Source organism: Thermobia domestica, chromosome 12 (assembly GCF_964235325.1).
Source record: "Thermobia domestica chromosome 12, izTheDome1.hap1.1, whole genome shotgun sequence".
Lineage (NCBI taxonomy): Eukaryota > Metazoa > Arthropoda > Insecta > Zygentoma > Lepismatidae > Thermobia > Thermobia domestica.
The window spans coordinates 158,880,942-158,902,151 of record NC_137465.1 but is presented as its reverse complement, the minus strand read 5'-3'; positions in this window follow the sequence as shown (position 1 = coordinate 158,902,151).

The window sequence follows — 21,210 nt, the reverse complement described above, 5'->3', positions numbered from 1 at the left end:
TGTCTTAATTGACTTCCAAAGCCGAATAAATAGCATACATTTCAATATTAAATTAACATTAGATATCAAAAAGGAATGAAATATATCTATCCTTTTTTTCGATATACTCATTATGAAGGAAAACTTAGAACAACGTATATAGAAAAGCAATCAACTAATACTGATCTTTACATGAGAGCTGATTTATAACATCATCCATCCCACAAATATGTAATATTACATACATTGTCACACACTGCGAAAATTATACCTGATAAAGATTTTGTTCATGAAAAAAATACTATTTTCTACAAAATGGCAATAATGAAAGAAATATCAACAAAGGAAGAATAAAAAAAGCTAAAACTGGAACATAAAAAGAAATCACAAATAATTTTGGAAGAAGAAAAACGAAAATTTGTATTCACGCATTTTATTTATAATAGCTTGAGAGTAAGTCATGCGTGCCTGAAGTTGGCCCCCCCACCTCTCCCAAATTATACCAAACGTCGCACATCGTTAGTGCATGTTAGTGCATTAAGAACTAACGTTAGTGCTATCAAATCACGGGTTAGTAAAGATTTTTCGTGGGGGCTAACTTCATATGAAGTTAGCTCCCCACCCATCTATTAACTGTATTAGTTTAAGTTGTACTCATGTTTACTTAAAAGAATACTATTATACTATAACGTATGAATTCAGATACGATAACTTATTTTTAATTTCATTATTTATACGCCGTTTTGAATTTTATTTTTCTTTCATACAGCTTCATAGTCACTCCATAGTGTTAATTTGTAGTATTCATTTCATACCATATTGTTTCCTTTTTTGGTGAAATGTCATAAGTCCTATTAGTTCTTTCTTTTTACTATTGATTTCATAAACACGTTTGATTAATTGATCGTTTGTTTACTATTTTATATAACTTACTCTATCAAAGATGAATGCAGCAACTTACATGTACACAAATGGACAAATTTACAGTTTTCCAACTTCAATTTTTCATTATCCTTATATCCCAAGAAATATGCATAGTGACGTAACTTATTCTTAAAACAAACTTCTTCTTCTTTTTTTTGCAAAGTGATGTATCTCAAACAATATATATTTTATGGCTTATTATTTCAATATTATATAATTTGAACTGTGGTATTAAAGAATATACTTTTGGCTTCATTGTGTGAAACATTTGTAAATATTTGTTGATAAACACGAGCATAAAGGGAAAGTAAAGTAGGTGCAACATTTCAAATCGCTCTCCTGAAAAATGAGAAAAACTGAGATACGACTCTTTGCAAACAAAGGGACGATATGTTTAATCGTAGTTGTTGTTGTGAGCCTGTTGAGTCTTAACATAACCTACTGATACAGTGTTCTTGTAGTTTGTGCCTTAAATGTTCATTATTAATTGAGGAGTTTGATGTAATAAGGGCGTAAGCAAGTTTACGCCCTTTTTGCATCAAACGCATTTGTGGCTTTTGCCATGTTTATTTAGTCTCCTGGTAACATTTCAATTTAATATCGAAATAAAATGCTTCATATTACATTGCTTTATGTAAGAAAGAAAACACTACTTCAATTTTCAACATCGTTTTTCTCCAACTGCACGTTTCGGACTTACGCCCTTATTGCATCAAACTCCTCAATTAATTACAGTGGTGGATAATAACTAAGCCACGTGTAAAGAAAAGGCGATTGATGCGTAGATATATAAATAAGGAACGAGAAAGTTCAAAAATTAGTAAAGTTCGAGGTGAAGAATATGTTTACACACAAAGGCAAAGTAATACCATCAAAAGCTTTTTGCATTGGTTAGTGAGTGTTGTGTAAATAGATGTTATTGCCAACCTGGGTTGCTCTTGATAAAAATTGAATTGAATTTGAATATGTAGAGCACTCTGAGCTCCCCAGATTGATCTAATTTGTATGAAGCAACTCTAAATTTACTTGCATTTATGTGAGAGGTAATTTTGGGGATACTCCACCACTGGTTGCATTAATTGAGGGCCAACCAGAGCCCTATTAAAATGATAACAAAAATGTCTACTTAAACATGTGTATTTTAACAGAACTAGTAATCATTTATGTGTGAAGTGTTGTTTGTGTAATGAAGACTTAAGAAAGTGTGATTTAATGTGTGAATCATGTATAACGAATCGGATTAGCACAGAATTTGGTTGTGACACATACCTGTTGTTGGTGATTATTCGAACCAAGCACTGAATGATCATATACCAGTAACAGCAGTCGGTTGTATTTCAACGTTGGAACTTCTTAGACAATTCTCTTAGTAATGAAGTTAATAATGCTTAACTCGATGAATCGTAGAACTTTGAATGCTACTTCTCTAATATTGATCCTCTGATAGTGATCCTCTAATAATGATGCCATTGAATAAAATAAAAGGGTTTTATACATCTCAAACTGCTGACGTTCTAGTAATACGGTTTCAGCACTCGGGCCGATTCTCATCCACGTGCGTCCCAGATCTAAAGAGATCTTATTCAACCAAATTCTCATAACCTCAATTCAATCATGATGACACGAAACAATGTCACTTTCTTGATGTCCTCATTGTCCGAAGAAAAGTGTGGATGTTAACAAATTTTATTACATAACATTACAAGCTCTTGTTGATAGACTAGAATTCATACAATTTGAAGTATACACATAGTGTATTCTTTGCACATATCTCTTTAAAGACAAACAAGAGTAAATTAGGTCTCCTAAAACTCAAGACCATACTACAATTAAACTAAACAAATTAAACCAATAATTAATGATTATCTATGGTCTTGACATTATGAACAGTTTTCATTTCAAGACCAGTGTAACTTATTTAACCCATGCTACAATGGGCAAAACAAGGCACTTTAAGATCCCTACCTATCAACTTGTATGACCCTGTCTGCTAGTAACAACATTCGTAACAACCACAGGAGACATCGTATCAAAACTTGGTATTCCTTCATCAAGCAGACCCGGCGGAAGCTCATGTTTTTCAGATTCCATGTTAATAGGTAGGTCCACGTCTCATATAGCCTTGCTGCTGAACGGGACGTTAAACTCAAAAATCATCATTATCATCATCCATCAATCGGAATGGCATTCAAGTTAAGGTGTGTCAAAAGTTTTAACTCACTATTTTCAGCTATCTGTTAAAAGGCTTCATGTTGGTCAGTCGAAGTCCTTAAGTGAAGTCGATTTTCAGGAATGGAGAGATACTCACGACAATCGTCTACATAAGTTACATGCTGATATTTTAAATGTAATGAAGGCCCATTTACAACTAATGCCTAGTGATTTTAGCCACTATTGTGCGCATAAAACCAATATGAAGTATTTTGAAAATCCAGAACTCATTGTTAAAAGTCTTTTTGATATGTTTAAGATCTATCATCATGAAACGACCAACAGGCTTGTGAAACTTTTATATGAACACTATCGTAAGTAGTGACTTTTGTCTGTTCTTTTTCTCCTACATGCTACGTTTTGCCAAAATTTAGTTTTGTAGTCATACAACCAAGATATTTTATACTTTTTGAGCTTACAATTCATGAATATTTTAAATCTTACAGTAAATATTATTGTAAACCTAACTCCTGATTGGAAAAAGGGGACATAACATACTTATTTTATTTAAGTCTCTAATTAAACTGACAATTTTTAAAGATCAAACACACAGTACAGATAAAAGTAACTAGTTATCAAAAACACCTATAATAAAACATGAAATCAATCATTTACATATTACGAGTTATCACTGTTTAAAAACTTGAAGGCTCATTATATCGAAAGCAACTTTTGACTTATGTGCACTTTTTCCGGATGCCGCCTTAATTATAGAATGAGAATAATAGTATACATGCATTTTAAAGATCAGTAAAATGCTACGTTCCGTGCAAGAACAAGAATGGCTAGACACTAAAGGCACTTATTCTTGAATCTCATTTGAACATGGCCTCAGATACGTTGGACAAACGGGACGACATGCAATTAGAATCAGATGTGATGAACATAAGCGATATATCCGATCACATCAGACAAGTCTGGATAATTATAATATACACTGTAAGAAAAATATAGAATTTTGTTTGAGAATACGGCTGTTATAAGCAGAACCACTCATAGAGAAGTAAAAGTTTATGAGAAAACCAATAGAAATAAAGTGATAACACCATGATTAGAAAGGGGAGGATTAAAATTGAATGGGATTTACAATATTTTATTAAAATAAATATAATATTAATTTCAGAAAGCAGTTAATGTGCTAAATTCTAATCAAACCTAATGTTTTTAATGTAATGGACCCATTACAGATATTTCTTTATATATATGGTTGTATAGGTTTAAGATTATCAAAATGTGTAAGGTTCTTTACACTAATTTTTCAGAATATTAACTTGTATTGACTTTGAGGGGCACTGTGGCTTAGTTGTAGATCACTTACCTCTAGTACGTGGAGTCCCTGGTTCGATCCCCGGCCAGGTAAGTTTGTAGTTGATAACAGTGTACTCCCACTGTGAAAACAGGGTTTTCTCGTGGTACTTCTGTTTCCTCCCACTATAATATTCCACCAATTCTTCCATCATCATTCACTTGCCTTAATTATCGTCTCCCTTAGCCGAAAGGACATACTCATGAGACGTTAAACTGAACTATTTCATTTTTAATTTTTCATTTTATTTTCTTTTGACTCTAATGGTCTGATTATGTTCATAAAGTTATACTGTATAATTGTTTACTCAGGAAAAAATGACATACCAATGTGGTACACGCTATTATAAATCCATATTTCTGTCCCAAAATTTATCAATTTTAAATAATATAAAATTGAAATATCGGTTGAAAAAAAAAATATTGTCAAATTTTTGTGAAGAAAGTTCCATATTTTATAAAACCTAAAACAAAGGCAATTTTACCTTATCAATTAAAGGGAACCCAGATAAATATTAAAAGAGATATTAACTTAATTTACAATAACTTTTAATTACCTTTGTTGAACTTTTGACATGATTGTGCTTCTTTATTTGCGTACAATATAGTCAGAGACAATTGCCTATATTATTGACGCTCTGAATAGAAAATAGTGTCTAAATTGTTATGTAAATATATTCTACATTTCAATTCATTTGTGGATGATTGAAATTGGATTTGCAAACTATTATACTCGATAATTGCATCCCCCCCCCACACACACATACATACGCGCAACTAGTTTATGAAAACCTAGATAGATAGATGTTGATATATTAATGCATGATGGAAAGATTAATAATACAAAAAATTATGAAATGATTACCTAATAAAATAGATAATATTGGACTAAAAAGTAATATCATGCTAATTAGAAATTGTACTTAATCATACACAGAGAAAAAAAGAGAGATTTAATTGGAGCAAAGGAATTTTTAGCTTCCGACGAAACACTGGAGCTAATACTTTCACCGTAGCACACTACTGTTTTTCATATCCTATTTTCCAATTAAATTAGTGTGTATACAAATCCTAGTTTATTGATATTGTTTTGTAAAATAAACAACGTTGTTCATATACGAGTACGAAAATGCATACTCTCGTTTACATTAAGAGATATTTATTGAGGAAGACCGTTTTGATGTAAACAAATAAATAACGAACAATTAACTAACGCCATGCTTTGTCTGCTGGTGTTTCGTTTCACAACGACATCTGGTTGTGTTTGCACGAATCTGTATCAGTAGTTGTCTGTTTATTACCACGAACTATTCAATCGTGTCATATAAAAAATGAGTAAAGTTGGATGTGAAAGTGTGCCAAGAACGCGAAAGTACTATAAAATGGGGAAGAAAAATTGTGAACTAAGTGCCGAATCACTGCTAAAATAGTTATTTTGAGAGAAGAGAGTATTTTCTGCTGAAAATCGTTCAGTGGTTACAGATATCATTCACGGCAATGTATCTTACTCTTCAAAGACAGTCACCAACTGGTGTAAATATTTCACAGAAACAAGCGGGTCGTCCAGAAATAATAACTTCTCGTAAGGGCAAGTTCATAAGAACTACTGTACAAGCAAGCGGAAAAGATGTTTAGCCGCTCCGCAAGTCAGCAAGAGATCTACGGAAGACCCGTTCCCAATTAAGATCAGATGAGACGGTTGTCCAGAACCTCCATATTTATGGTAGTAAGAGTACGACTGCAGTAACGAAATCACTCCTTCAAGCAAGAAAGATTACTAAAAGGTATTCTTGAGCCAAAACGTAAAGATTGGACCGATGAACAATGGAAGAAGGTGCACTGAATTGAAGAATCTAAATTTCAACTTTTCGGTTTTTCAATGCCAAATGTTTGTGTATCTCCCTTCTAAAAAGAGCTTTCATCCCGACTATATGATACGTACAGTAAAACAGAAAAGGTAGTATCATTGTCTGAGGTGGTTTTACAGGCAATCAAGTTGATGATTTAAATCAAATCAACACAATAATTGACAAAAAGGTATATCACAAAATTTAAATCAGGCATTCAATTCCTTTAGGAACGTGAACTTTGTACTATAAATAATACGATAACAATTCTTAACATTCTTCCAAGTTATGTAGTAATTATCTGCAAAGCAAAGAACAGGTTCACATCGCTGGGTCGTTAGCTTCTTAAATTTCGGAGGAGGGTGAGTGTCGGACTAATCAAAATGAAAATCCTCTTTCCGACAAAAGTTATATATAAAAAGTAGTATAGTTTCTTTAAATATATTTGATTTAAATCTGAGGGGACACGTCCCCCCGACCCCCGGCGAACCAAGGGCGCCGATCCTGAGGGGGAGGGCCCCCGGCCCCCCAAAGCTGATGTGGGCCCCCCTATTGTAGTTATGAATATACAATATTTGGCATAATTTGAATGCAATTTGTCTCAAAATCCTCATATATATATATACCTTCTGCATAAGGATGCGCACGAGTCGAGTCGAGTCGAGACTTAAGCCTGTCTCGACTCGTCTCGAGAAAATGTTGTCTCGACTCGTGTCTCGATTCGAAAATATGTGTCTGTCTCGACTAGTGTCTCGACTCGAATTCGAGTCGAGACGTCTCAAAAGTCGAGTCGAGACAAAATATACGAGTTAAAATATACGCACACATCAGCCAAACCATTATGACTACCTACTTAATTGTTATTATGTCGACCTTGGCACGAATAACAACGGCGACACGTCTTGGCATGCACGCAATGATCCTTGGTACGTCGTTGGAGAGAGATGACACCACATATGCACACACAGGTCACCTAATTCCCGTAAATTCCGGGAGGGGGGACATGCGCCCAGACGTCACGTTCAATCACATCCCAGATGTGTTCGATTGGGTTCAGATCTGGCGAGCTGGGGGCCAGAACATCACTTGGAACTCGCTTCTGCGCTCCTCGAACCACCCCATCACACTCCTGGTCTTGTGACATGGTGCATTATCTTGTCGAAAAATGCTATTACCGTTAGGAAATGTGGTCGTCATGAAGGGGTGTGCGTAGTCTGCAAGCATGTGCGATACGCCTCGGCCGTCATGGTGCCTTGCTCGAGCTCCACTAGATACATGGATGCTCACGTGAATGTTCCCCAGATAATAATTAAGCCGCAGACAGCTTGTTTCCGTCCCGCAGTACAGGTGTCAAGGAGCTGTTCCCTTGGAATACGACGGATTCGCACCCTCCCATCGTCATAATGAAGAAGTTATCGGGATTAATCAGACAATGCAACGCTCTGCCACTATACCAAAGTCCAGTGGCGATGGCCACGTATTCATTTCAGCTGTAGTTGCCGATATCGTGGTGTTAACATTCGCACATGAATGGGTCGTCGGCTGTGGAGGCCCATTGTTAGGAGTGTTCGGTGCACTATGTGTTCAGACTAGTGTTGTGAAGGCCTGGGGAAAAACGGACATTTTGGGTTAAAAAAAGATTTTTTTATGGTTTTCCCCAACTTGAAACAAAAAACGAAAAATTTGGGTAAATTTGAAATTTTTGAATATTTTATTATATTATGCTTTCAAAATTAAATCTATTTTGTATTTACTAGTTTAGCGTTAAGATAATTGAGTACTTATGTTTATTGTATTAGAATAGGGAAATTTTGTGCACAGCTCATCCAAACACTTCAAAGTTAGCACCGTGATAGAACGGAGTTATGGCTTCAAAAGAAACTAAAATATAATCCTAGTTAGCTTAATTAGTATAGACGCATTAAAATTATCTTGAGCAATCTTATTAAGTTCCCCCTTGATGGCAGGAAAGTGTTAAAACAACAGGGACAGAATCATTTTAGTTAATATGTTAAATTAAACATGTATTTTATAGAGGTGTCTATGTAAAATTGTTCTATGTCAAATTTCCGGTAATTTTGAATCCATTAGAAAAAATCATTTGTCCGGAAATATTGGCAAAAACAGGAAAATATAATTTAAAAACTATTTCTTGGCCTGATGCTAGTTATCTTACTTGCTGTAACGTGTCTGCAGCATATGCAGTAGGAAGTCGAAAATCCGAACTAATTGGGACCACAAGTAGTTAGGATTTCGAAAATGACCAAGAAAATGTCATTTAGGCTTACATATACTGTACGGTATGTTCTTCTATCGATACAGTGGTTATTCAGTACATACAGTAATTACAATATCGTACGAAAGGCTACTTACATTTAATGTTTCTAAGGAACTTGCTCGTCCACTAAATTGCACTGATCTTGTAAGTCACACTTAAACTTATAGGCCTAAGAGAAAATAAAAAATAAAAATATGTATGATAAACAATTACGTATGAATGAACTTTTGTAAAAACACAGACTTCACACAACATCGACGGACACACTATTGTTTGTTTGTCGCTAGCGTTATATTAAGACAAAATGTAAAAAGTTTCTAGGGACCGCGTTCGGATTTTTGACGTTCGGATTATCGACGTCCTATTGTATATACAATGTATTTCCCTAACGGAAAAGTACTTAAACCAACAAGATTTAATTCTACTTTTTAGTTTCTAATTTCTGGTAAAATCCCTCTTTATTCTTTGTATATTTTTCGAATAACTCAATGGGGCCGCGGTGGCTCAGTGGTAGAGCGTTCACCTCTGGTGAATGGGGTCCCGGGTTCAAACCCTGCTCCCCCCAAGCGAACTCTGTGGTGGACAAATACCGTATGCGCGGGTTTTCTCGGGGTTCTTCCGTTTCCTCCCACTTTCTTCATTCCACCATTTCATTCATTTCTCATCATCACCGTCTCCTTTAGCCTAACCGGCATAACCGTGGGACGTAAAACTCAAAGATTTCATTTCATTTCATTTCGAATAACTCAAAAAGAGAGATGATCTTATTTACATATACACACATATACCGCACAAGTGAGTAAACTTGAGCAGCGAGAAATATATTAAAGGGTTGAGTATGTGAAACTTCCGTTCGTTATTATTATTTAGCAGAATACCCGTTTTTCGCACGGTAAGAATACGTTTCATTTTCGACACAAGGGGCACTAAAACTGTCACCAATGAACTTATGGAGCCCCAAAACTATGAATTCGACATTAATATCCGTAATTTTCAATTATCTTTACATGTCACCATTCTCCCGTAGACTACTAATGGGACTGAATTTGGATTTAAACGGCAGGAAGTGTCGCTGTTCATCTCAGCGACCCCGAAAACTATCGATTCGACAGTAATATCTGCCATCTTTCCCTCTCCCCTTCCCTCAAGTTGCACCTTCAAAGTGAAATAATCAAATCCGTCCCGAATCTCATCTATGTTGAAAATTTTACCGAGATTTAGAATTTCCAAAAATTTTGAAGCCATTAATAAAAAATCATTTGTTCGCAAATATTAGCAAAAACCGGAAAATATAGTTTAAAAACTATTTCTTCGTCTGATGCTAGTAAGAGTACTTGCTGTAATATGTTTGCAGCATTATACAATGTATTTTGCTAACAGGAAAAAATACTTAAAGCAACAGGTTTTAATTTTACTTTTTTAGTTTTCGAATTTCTGGTAAAATCCTCCCTCTTTATTATTTGTATGTTTTTCGAATAACTCAAAAAGAGAGATGATCTTATTTACATATACACACTTATACCACACAAGTGAGTAAATTGAGCAGCAAGAAATATATTGAAAGGTTGAATATGTGAAACTTCCATTCGTTATTATTACAGATTAGCCGAATAGCTTGCACGGGGAGAGTACGTTTCATTTTGGACATAAAGGGCACCAAAACTGTCACCAATGAACTTATCGAGCCCCAAAACTATTAATTCAACACTAATGTCGGTAAATATCAATTACCTTTACCTGTTCCCGGCCCCTCTTAGCAGTACTAATGGGACTGAATTTGTGGAATTAAACGGCATCTTCTGTTCATCTCAGGGACCCCGAAAAGTATGGAATCGACCGCCATTTTCGATCATGTATATATCTATATCTATTCTTTCTTTCTCTCTCTCTCTCTCTCTCTCTCTATATATATATATATATATATATATATATATACATATATATATATATATATATATATATATATATATATATATATATATATATATATATATATATATATATATATATGTAGTGTTTTTTAAATAATAAAGGTGCGGTACGCTGGACCTCATGTTCACAATGGTTAAAAAGTTGGTTCCATACCTTTGAGGATAATAATAATAATAATCACAATATATAGCACAATTAGATCCCAATGTTCAGACTTCAAACCCTACACTTTTTAGTTGAACAGCATTTTCATATAAGATAACTGAAATATAAGCACGTACGCAGTAATTTTTTCGGAAGAAAAATTAAATGAAATCTTTGTTTTACGTCCCACGATTATGCTGGTTAGGCTAAAGGAGACGGTGATAATGAGAAATGAATGAAATGGTGGAATGAAGAAAGTGGAAGGAAACGGGACAATCCCGAGGAAACCCACGAGCGCGGTGTTTGTCCACCACAATTTCCACACGGCGCTAGCTGGGATCGAACCAGGGACCCCAAGCACCGGAGGTGAACGCATATCACTGAGACACCGCGCCTATTATTTATTTCGGAAGGGTCAAAGGTATTCGGGGGGGTTCAAGTTCAATTTGAGGATACATTATATTAAAATTTGTAAACTTGTCCCTAGAATTAGACTAAATTTGCACAAAAATCAGGATTTCGGAACTTCAATCTTTTCCACCTGTAATTGAGAACAAACTCGAGAGTGCGACGAGTTGAAGTTGTCTGGATTTTAAATAGAAAGCTTGGTTTACTAAATTGCTTCTCTGAACGTGTTCGCAAGTTCTGCAAAGCATACAAAGAAACAATAGTTTCGATAACATCTGTGTGGTCCTTTGGTAGGCTACATACCCAAATTGTAAGGAGGAGGAAAGGGTAGTTTGGACTCCACCCGTGGCCAAAACAAAAGACTCGTAGCCGGCTTGTATAGATAATTGAATGCTGCATCTTGAATGCACATTTCCATGTACTGAATGCCAATTTGTGAAAGAGAGAGAGAGAGAGAGAAAGAGTCTGACTTTTGCTCACCGTCCATGTTTGCCTTATTGCTTTATTTATCTCAGGAATTCAACCCTCAACTTTCACCTCTAATGGCCATTGAATTAGCGACAGACAAATTTGTTGGGAGACATCAGTCTTTTCAGAAAAAAAATCTGGTCGGTTCAGAGTCTTAATGGTTTATATTACTGTGAGAAAAAGGAATGAACAAAGGGAAGCGTGAGGGAAAGATCTCTGAATATTGTTAACTGGCTTCAAGAAGGAACAAAGATTCGCAGCCCTTTCTCCTGAAAGAAAAAAAGGACAACGAAAACAAACAAACAAACAAAAACTGATTTTCAATAAACCTGTACATTTTCTATTTTGTATTTTTTAAGTTTCTTGTCAACCCATTTTTAAGACAGAAAAGGAAATATTCCGCTATCATTAAAAGGTGCCAGTATGCTATACCGTTGTGTACCAACAGAAAAATCGACAATATATATATATATATATATATATATATATATATATATATATATATATATATATATATATATATATATATATATATATATATATATTCTTCCTTCCGCCAAGTTGCGGGGCTGAATTTGGATTTAAACTGCCGGAAGTTTCACTGTTCATCTTAGCGACCCCAAAAACTATCGATTCGACACTAATATCGGACATTTCAATAATTTTTATATGTATCTCCTGCCTCCTCCAAGTTATGGGGCTAAATTTTGATTTAAATGGTATCGGAAGTGTCATTGTTCATTTCAGCGACCCCGAAAATTGTGGATTCGACACTAATGTATCATTTTCCCCTCTCCCCTTCCCTCAAGTTGCACCTTCAAAGTAAAATGATAAAAACCATCCCGAACGTCATCTATGTTAAACATTTTATCGAGGTCGGTCTGATGATTCAAGAGTTATTAAGTTAGAAACATAGTCACTTTCATTTTGATTGTAATAGATAATCTGTCGCACCAGAAAACATGTATTTGTTTACATATAGGATTTTGTACATAAAGTTTATATAAGTGTCTTATATTAAAATATTAAATAATAGTAATTATATGTTTTAGTGCATGAGTATTAGTGAAATTTGCCTACTGCTCTTTCTCTTAAGAAGTAATTTGGATAAAATTAACAAAACTTCACCAGACTAAAGAGCATATTGAGAGCTCAGTTTTATTCAAGAGACCTATTTCTTTTAACAGAACACTTCATGTTGGTACGCTTGTATGTAACTCTAATTAATGCATGTAACTGTAGGTAACTGTAACTATAACTTCTATAATTAATGCACATCCACGAATAAAGGACATAACAGAAATGAGTGCATACTATTAATTTTCAACTAGCTGAACCTGCGCTCTCTACACAGCGCATCATTCACATATGAGCATGAATCTCCTTGTCATTCCTCATATCTGTACATGTGCTTTTACAAATACAAGTGAAGAACGTCTTCATAAAAATCGGCAAGGGGTATCGTAAACGGGAATTTTTTTTCGACTATTTTTTTCAATATCTCTTACCGTTTGCAAGATTTGAGCCGACTTGTGGTTGGAATTTATAATTCATATATGACCAGTGTTTTCTTTCTTTTTGCATGCGTTATGTAATAAGTAAATAAATTACACACACAATGAATTATGTCAGTTATATACGGAGTTCATTTAAAAAAAAAAAAAACTCTCCAAACAATGAAGATTCATCTTAGACTGGATAAATGGTTATCCTTCGTTTTCTTATCATTTGGCCATGAAACAAACACCTGAGAGCTATACAACCCTTATATACAACTATGTGATGTTGGAATATATAACTAGTAGGATATGAAGCTTTACTTTTAAAAAAAATCAGTATTTTCAGTGTACCCCTAAAAATTTAAAAAAGGATTAATGGACATGTTTTTTTAAATATTCAATAGAATTGGAAAATTTACACAAAATGTGGAATCAACCAATGAAAACGACACGCTTCTAGCACTTCTGGGTTCAATATCTCATTGTTGAATGGACTGGAGACAAACATATTAACTTTTCTGTGGAGACAAACACATACTCTTAAATCTAGTATTTTAATACACATAATTAATTGGAATAGTTTTATTTTCGAGTGCTATAGTTTAATATTCGCAATATTGAAATTTTTGAACTTATATTTTTCACGCGTTTAAAAAAAAAAGATATCATTACTAGTAAAATTAACCTAATACAAACATTTTTTTTATTTTTTCAATTTTTCCGGAAGGAAATCGAAAAAAAAATACGATGTTTTATAAACAGGTTCCAAATTTCCGGTAATTTTACTACACTAGTTCAGACACACTTGTGCTTGGCCCCGACGCAGTTCGCTGCCTGTCCTGCTTTACCAGTCTGCTCAGGCTACAAGTCCGACATATGTAATGAAGTGGCGGGAGCCCAACACCTCGACGTTTGGACGTCGTTTCCCCTTGGTTTCGGCACTTGTTGAAGACACTCACCACAGCACTCCTCGAACACCTGACAAGTCCTGCAGTTTCCGAAATTCTCGTGCCGAGCGTTTCTGAATGAGTATTTTCTTCAAAGTAATATTAAAAATTACAGAAAGATTTTCGAGACTTTCGAGTCGAGTCGAGATTTATACGAGGTGTCTCGACTCGAATTTCGAGTCGAGAAATACGTTTGTCTGGACTCGTCTCGAATTTTATTAAGTCTGTCTCGACTCGTGAGCATCCCTACTTCTGCATCTGAATGCCCCCCCCCCAAAATTTACAGAGAAATCGGCGCCCTTGCTGCTAACGACGCCCGTGTTCACATCATCACAAAAATGGAACAGTCGGCACAGTCTCACAGTTTGTCACTCAATGAGCTCTTGTGGGATAAACTTCACATGACAATCGATGAATACATGTCAACGAATACTGAATGTCTCTGAAAGGCTCTTTCAAACAGTTAGAGTAGTAAAAGTTGGATAAATGCAGGGCCGTAACTTGCGGCGGGCAGGGGGTAATGGCCTTCCCCCCCAGGGAAGCTCCTCGCCGTTCGAGAGGGTCCCATTTTAAGATAAATTTGTCTTACTCCATATATGATACGAACATGAAGTTATAAATAAGTATCAAACAGGTTCACTACACTACATAAACAAAACAGCACATCAAAGGTAAATAAAACAAAAATGAGTTGTAGGCCCATTTCAGTAAAAAAAAAAAAAAAAAAAGTCTACTATTAGGAGCCCTAGAAATAATATTTGGCTTTGGTATTTGTCAATGTTATCCCCTTAATTAATTTGTCATGTATATAACGGACCCAGGGGCAGACTTTGTCGTGGGGGAGGGTCCACAGGCTCCGGGGACCTACAAAGAGTAAGAGAAAGATGGAAAGAGGGGGCTCAAGAATTAGAAAAACAACTTTTTCTAGGAGTCCCAAATACGCGTATTAATGCTTGCCTCCCCCCCCTTGCAGAAAGAAATCTAAGTTACGACGCTGGATAAATGTATTAAACAAATTCTTGGCCCGAGCTAAGATCGAGCCAATGGCTCCATGCACCAGAGGTGAACGCTCTACCACTGTTTTTTCAAAAACACTTCCTGACTCCTATGCTACTTCAACCACTTTTCAGGACTAGTAAACATGACAGGGACACGAACACAGAAACATCGAGGACAGTTAAAATTTCACCCTTGCTACTACAGAAGGACTCGAACCCCTAATGCGTTTCACTTCACGATCATCAGCCTAACGCCTCAGACCGCTCGGCTACACCCACCGGCCGCCACTGAGCCACTGCAGGCCTGGTGTCAAAAGGAGTTAAATGTAAATGTTTCAGATTGCGACTGTATAGTATTTATGGCGTTTCAGACCAAAGAAAGTCATTTGAGTTTTGTTTGATTTCGTAAACTGCGATAAATTTAATACATTATTATTATCCAATAAAATCTCCCACATGGAGCAACGATGTTTTAGATATCTTAGCATTCGTGGTTACGCCTATTGATGCCTGACGGTGAAAAATAGTCCTGAATAAACGAAGGCTTTGCAACAAATGGGAAGTTTCTCTCTACGCTTCTCCACTTCCTCAACAGATGGAGCAGATGCATGAATTACTTCTGCCATCTATGGCCCCATTAGGTACTAACAAATCAGGAATATTGTGTTTATGACAGTTTCATTCATACAATACTGTTGTTAATCTTAAACGCTTGGAACTGACATTCACATCGATTCAATAAACAACGCTATTAATAAACGTATACGGGGTGTTCAGTGAAGTAAGAAAACATCATGTTAATATCTATCTACAACGTGACCAGAATTCTTACTTGCAAAAACGGGAAGCATACGAATCAGCGACGGGGGGGGGGGGGGATATACCTGGTTTCCAGATTAGCACTGTTTTCAATTTATAAAATACACAAGTAAGAGTGATAACACAGCGTTTCTAACTTAAGTACTACCCAACAATACTTTTAACTACTAATAAACTACTTACCTCATTATTGAATATCTGTTATTCTTTACTATATCATTACTTTCACTACATCATCTATAGCGTAATTTTCACTGACATTTTTGGGATGAATGGATCTTCTTTAAAAGTTCTTTGTTTGCACTTAACAATTTGTAGAAATTGGCACAAGACTGATCAAAATTAATCTTACTGGTCGGCACAGCTTCCAAAGTATCTGTAAACAGTTGGGTTTTCATCACTTGTTCACAAAGCATTCATGTGCGAGAATACACGTTCTATTGTAGCATTAGTCCCGGGTAAACAGAGAAGGAACTTCACACGTTTTAGAAGATTTGAGTACGGTACGTTATAAGAACAGAAATGGGAAAATACTTCTACCCAGCAGTTGTCAGGAGATACTTTATCTGAGTTCCACTTAAATGGACCTTTCCAATGAGTGTTGGTACGGAAGAGTGTAGAGTTTGTATTGACCATTTATATTTTGAATAATAATTACGGGACACCTGGGTCATTTTTGCTTAAAAACGGGACATTTAGGTGTCCCGTTTGAGAATCAGAAAAATACGGGACAATGATTGAAAAAAAGGGACTGTCCCGGCTAAAACGGGACGTCTGGTCACCTTGTCTATCTAGTATGACATGTAAATAGTGGAATCAGGGGCGGCCTGGCCAGGTCGGCAATCGCCGAGAGTCCCGGAGCTCTGGGGCCCCCAAGAACAAAAAAAAAAAAAAAAAGAGTTGGTATTAAAAATGTTTACATACATTTATAAATACTGTTCCATCGCATTCAAGCATAGGGTGTGTGAAAATTATTTCAAATTTGTAGGGATATACCTCGTTCGCACTAACATGTTTGCAAGAAGCATTAATATAAACTAACCTTGCGGTACAGAAACATTTGGTTGACATTCTGAAAGAAAGCAATTCTGGTAGGCTACTGAAATTTAGGCCTAAAATATGAAACTTGTCTGACTTAGTGATGCTCAGTAAAGAGTGCACCAGGGCCCCCGCTGAACCCGTTTATTACTCCGTACTGAATATTTATAATGTTATTCATTTCTTATGTATGAGAAATAATTACTATGAAATTTTAGATTACTACCAATTTTGGTACCATCTTTTTCTGTTTTTGGACCCCTTTCAATTGTCAAAATTTAACTAACGTTGAAAATTTAAAATGTCTTCGCTGTTAAGTATTGTGCTTAGCTGAATGGTTAGAGCGCGTGCCTACGGTGCGCATGGTCCTGGGGCCGATTTCTGGTGAAGACATTCAAAAATTTTGGTGTTGGCCCGCATCGTGAGGACGATTGTGGGGTTACCTGAATTAAGAGGTAAGGGACTCCAGTCTAGAAACCCGACATTAAGGACTTTGTGTGTCGTTGCGCTGATTACGTATCCCTGAGTTTGAAGTAAGTCCGCTGCCAGGCAATAGCCCTTCGGGGCTGTTGTGCCATGAAGTTTAGAGTACTTTAAATTTCTGCTTGAGAAATAAAAAAATATGCAATTGCCATGAACAGTATTTTAGAGAATGTGGAGATGTAGAAGTTTCACTGGACTTCGATGAGAAGAGAATTTCGAAGAAGAAAGAAGTACCTGGTGAAAAAGCAAAAGATGAAGTTTCTCCGTATTATCGATTGTGCTAGGTCAAGTATTGAAAACACAGATTTAATCAAAACAATGATATTTTGAAAGATTCTTCATGACTTCATCCAAAAAAGTTCCCCGAAATTGCAGGTATTGACGAATTTCCAACAGAAGTCTTACGTACCATTAAGTGTAAGGCATCTTACGCACCTAACCGAAGTTGATAGAAGTGTTCTAAACAAATTAAAGATGTTTATGGTGAAAACGCAATGACTGATGGAATGGTGAGAAAGTGGGTAAGGATGTTTAATGGGTGTCGAACTAATGTCCACGATGAGCCCCGGAGTGGTCGGCCTTCTGTTGTCAACGATGACTTGGTGAGGAAAATCGATGAAAAAATCCGTGAGAACAGACGTTTCACTATGACAACGCTTTCAGGTGAATTCCCGCAAATTTCCAGAACAGTTTTGCACGAAATTGTTTCTCATTACTGGCGGCATCGTTCTATGAGGAAGAACTAGAGAAGTTGATCCACCGCTACCACAAGTGTCTCAGGAACGGTGGAAACTATGTGGAAAAGTAGTATAAGATATGCTCTTTCTTGTGAAAAATATTAAAAAAAAAAAAATACCATATTTTTTTTTCCAAAACGGTACTTACTTTCCGGATACGCCTCGTAACTTTCTAAATACGTCATATCATGATCACTGTATTTGACAAAAATGTACTTCGGATATCCGTTTTACTGAAATCTCAGTTGTATTATTAGCTACTGTTATAATGGTCTCCAAAATTTAAATATTTGTAACTCGTGTGGTTCTTAGTTTGTAAGACTGAATAATGAATATAGTAGTGTTGTGAGTTTTCGTTTAATTTGTAGATTATAATCCTGACGTAGATGTATAGCTAATAGCCTGATGTACTGGCATTTGAAAGAAGACAATTTTAAGTTGTGTTTACAACATTATTAACCTGACGGTATTGCAGACTTTGTTACATAAAGTTCGTTCTCTAAATTCCAGCGTTTTTTCTTATCTATTGGTTTAAAAGTTACGAGAGAGTTTCAAGATAAATGGTTCACCTTATATATATATATATATATATATATATAGGACGCACGAACGTTGGTTTTGAGTTCCTAACTTTTTCGTTCAGGGCACCAGACAAAGATCTTGAACATATATTGAACCACTATTGAAACAATGGTTCAACAAACAAACCGAAAAGAAATTTAGTGAAAGCATTGTGAAAATCAAGTCTCGTGTACTCGACGTATTCCACTACCAACTTTCCAAACATTACTACGTGATTTTGAACTGGACGTGTTAATTTTCTTCGCACAACTGGCTATTGAATTCTCTGACAGTGTCGTTTGGAACTAGCAGCTTTAATATATTCTCCAGAGAGATGTATAAAATGCAACTCTAGCATAGCACAGTAGAGGCACGTTTACAAGAACACCTATGTTCAAAATTTCTGCCTTTGATGTGCGGATTCACTCTGTTGGAAAGACGAAGTTGTTTGAGAACGGTTGATGAATAAACGAACACGTTAATATAATACAGAAGGTGGTTTCCTTTTTATCTTATTTTGAAACTACATACTTTTTTCCAGGACTCAGTTATGCATTCATTATTCTTTAATTAAGTCTATAATGGATAGTATATAACAAGAGATTTGAAATGGATGTTGAGTTCTCTCTGCTGATCCAGTGGCTAGCAAGCGTAGTCGCTAACGCTCTAGCCTTCGGTGCAAGTGGTTCCGGATTCGATTCCCAGTAGGGACACTCGGTCGAAAAAGTGTAAAAAGCTTTTTCATGCCAGCCATCCTGAATGAGGTTTTCCTTATTCAAACCAGGCAAATACCGGGGTGGTACCTAACTTGTAGGTTCCAAGCCGCTTCCTCCCTTCTCCAATCCTTTCTTCCTTCCCTTTCCCCGGAGAGTGCGTTCACCGAGGGACGTTATCCCTCAAACATGACGGGCTAAATGGCCATAGATGCTGAAAGCCCAGAAATCTAAATCCTAAATCCTAATCCAGCGATTAGCACGCGGACTTTCGGTGCAAGTGGTCCTCGGTTCCATCCCTGGTGGGAGAGCATTAAAATTTGAACTCATTGCGGTGTTTCGGATTCCGATTTAAACTGTAAGTTCATGTTCCATACAGCGTCAGTGCTGCAAAAGGACGAACTTCAACAAATACACACGCACTGACGTGGAGTTCAGTACGGCGAAGGTCTACTCTACACATTAGGTGTTCGGGGGCTACGGTGGCTCAGTGGTAGAGCGCTTACCTCTGGAGCGTTAGGTCCCTGGTTCGACCCTCCAGGCAAATAAGTTTGTAGTGAACAACATCGTGTATGTATGTTTTCTCGGGATACTCCTGTTTCCTCCCATTTTCCAATTGGTGGAATTCTTCTATCATTATTCACTTGCTTTAATTATCGTCTCCCTTAGCCTAACGGGCATAATCGTGTAACGTTAAACTGAAAGGTATCTTTATTTTTTCTTCAAAATCATTTACATGAGATGTTGATCAGGGCATCACAGGTTAGCCAGCGATGATTAGGGAAATTAATTCAATAACGTTATTAGCTTAAACAAAAAGACAAAAAACAAAATGTCCAAAGATGAGATATATAATATACTTACTGAGCTGAACAAAATATCAAGATTCGGTCAATAAGCAAAGTACAATCTTCAATAACTTTTTAAATTGATAACTCACAATAATAATACTTGATACATATATATACTAAAAACTATTGGCAAAACATCAGGATCATTCAATACCTTCTACATTCTTCTGTACACATTTACTCAAGTGTTTTTTTCTTGATGTTAGTTTCGAAACCACCCTCTAACCTCTTGGAGTAACTTGTCATCGTTTCTAAATGTTCTACCCCATAGAAAATTCTTCAATCTTCAAAACAGGTAGACATTCGAGGGACGAGATCGGGACTGTCAGCTGGTGAGGTACCAAAGTATAAAGATTCTACGAGGTCGAACAAATTTCCTTTTAAGTTTGACACATTTTTCTTGTTAGGAAAAGCTTTAACAGTCATTTTGAGCACAATTTTCGATAGCCGAGATCTGAAAGAAATTTAAGAACACTTCCTATTGAGATTGACAATCTTTCAACCAATTGATAAGTCGTTATTGTCCGGTTATAATCGACAATTTGTTTCACAAGAGCCAAATTTTTGGTCAGTGTTACATCTGCTTGGCTACTCTTTGCCATTGATATCAAAATCACCAGTATGAAAGCACTGAATTCATTTCTTTATTGCACTTCTATTCATACAGTAGTTTAATTTCTATTTACAGGTTGCAGTTTTGAATGAATTACTGTAGCTGAAATGTCTCCGGACTTAGAAAGACATTCGATCACCGGCCGTTCTCAGATTCTGATGTTTACTACAGCCTCCATACCTGAAAGAATAAAAAGAAATATTTTAATTCTGATTGCAGGTTTTAATCGAGAAATTTTTTATCTATCAGCAACATTAATACATTAATTCTGTGGGTGCATGCAAGAACCTGATATGTTACAATTAAAGCATTTTGAAATAAATAGCTGCAAAGTTTTCGGGCTATAATATCTACATTTACTGCTTTGATCATTACATTTTGGTTTCAGTATTTAGTAAATGATCATAACATAATATCCAGAAATCGCTGTCTGATTATATGCTGAAATATTACGT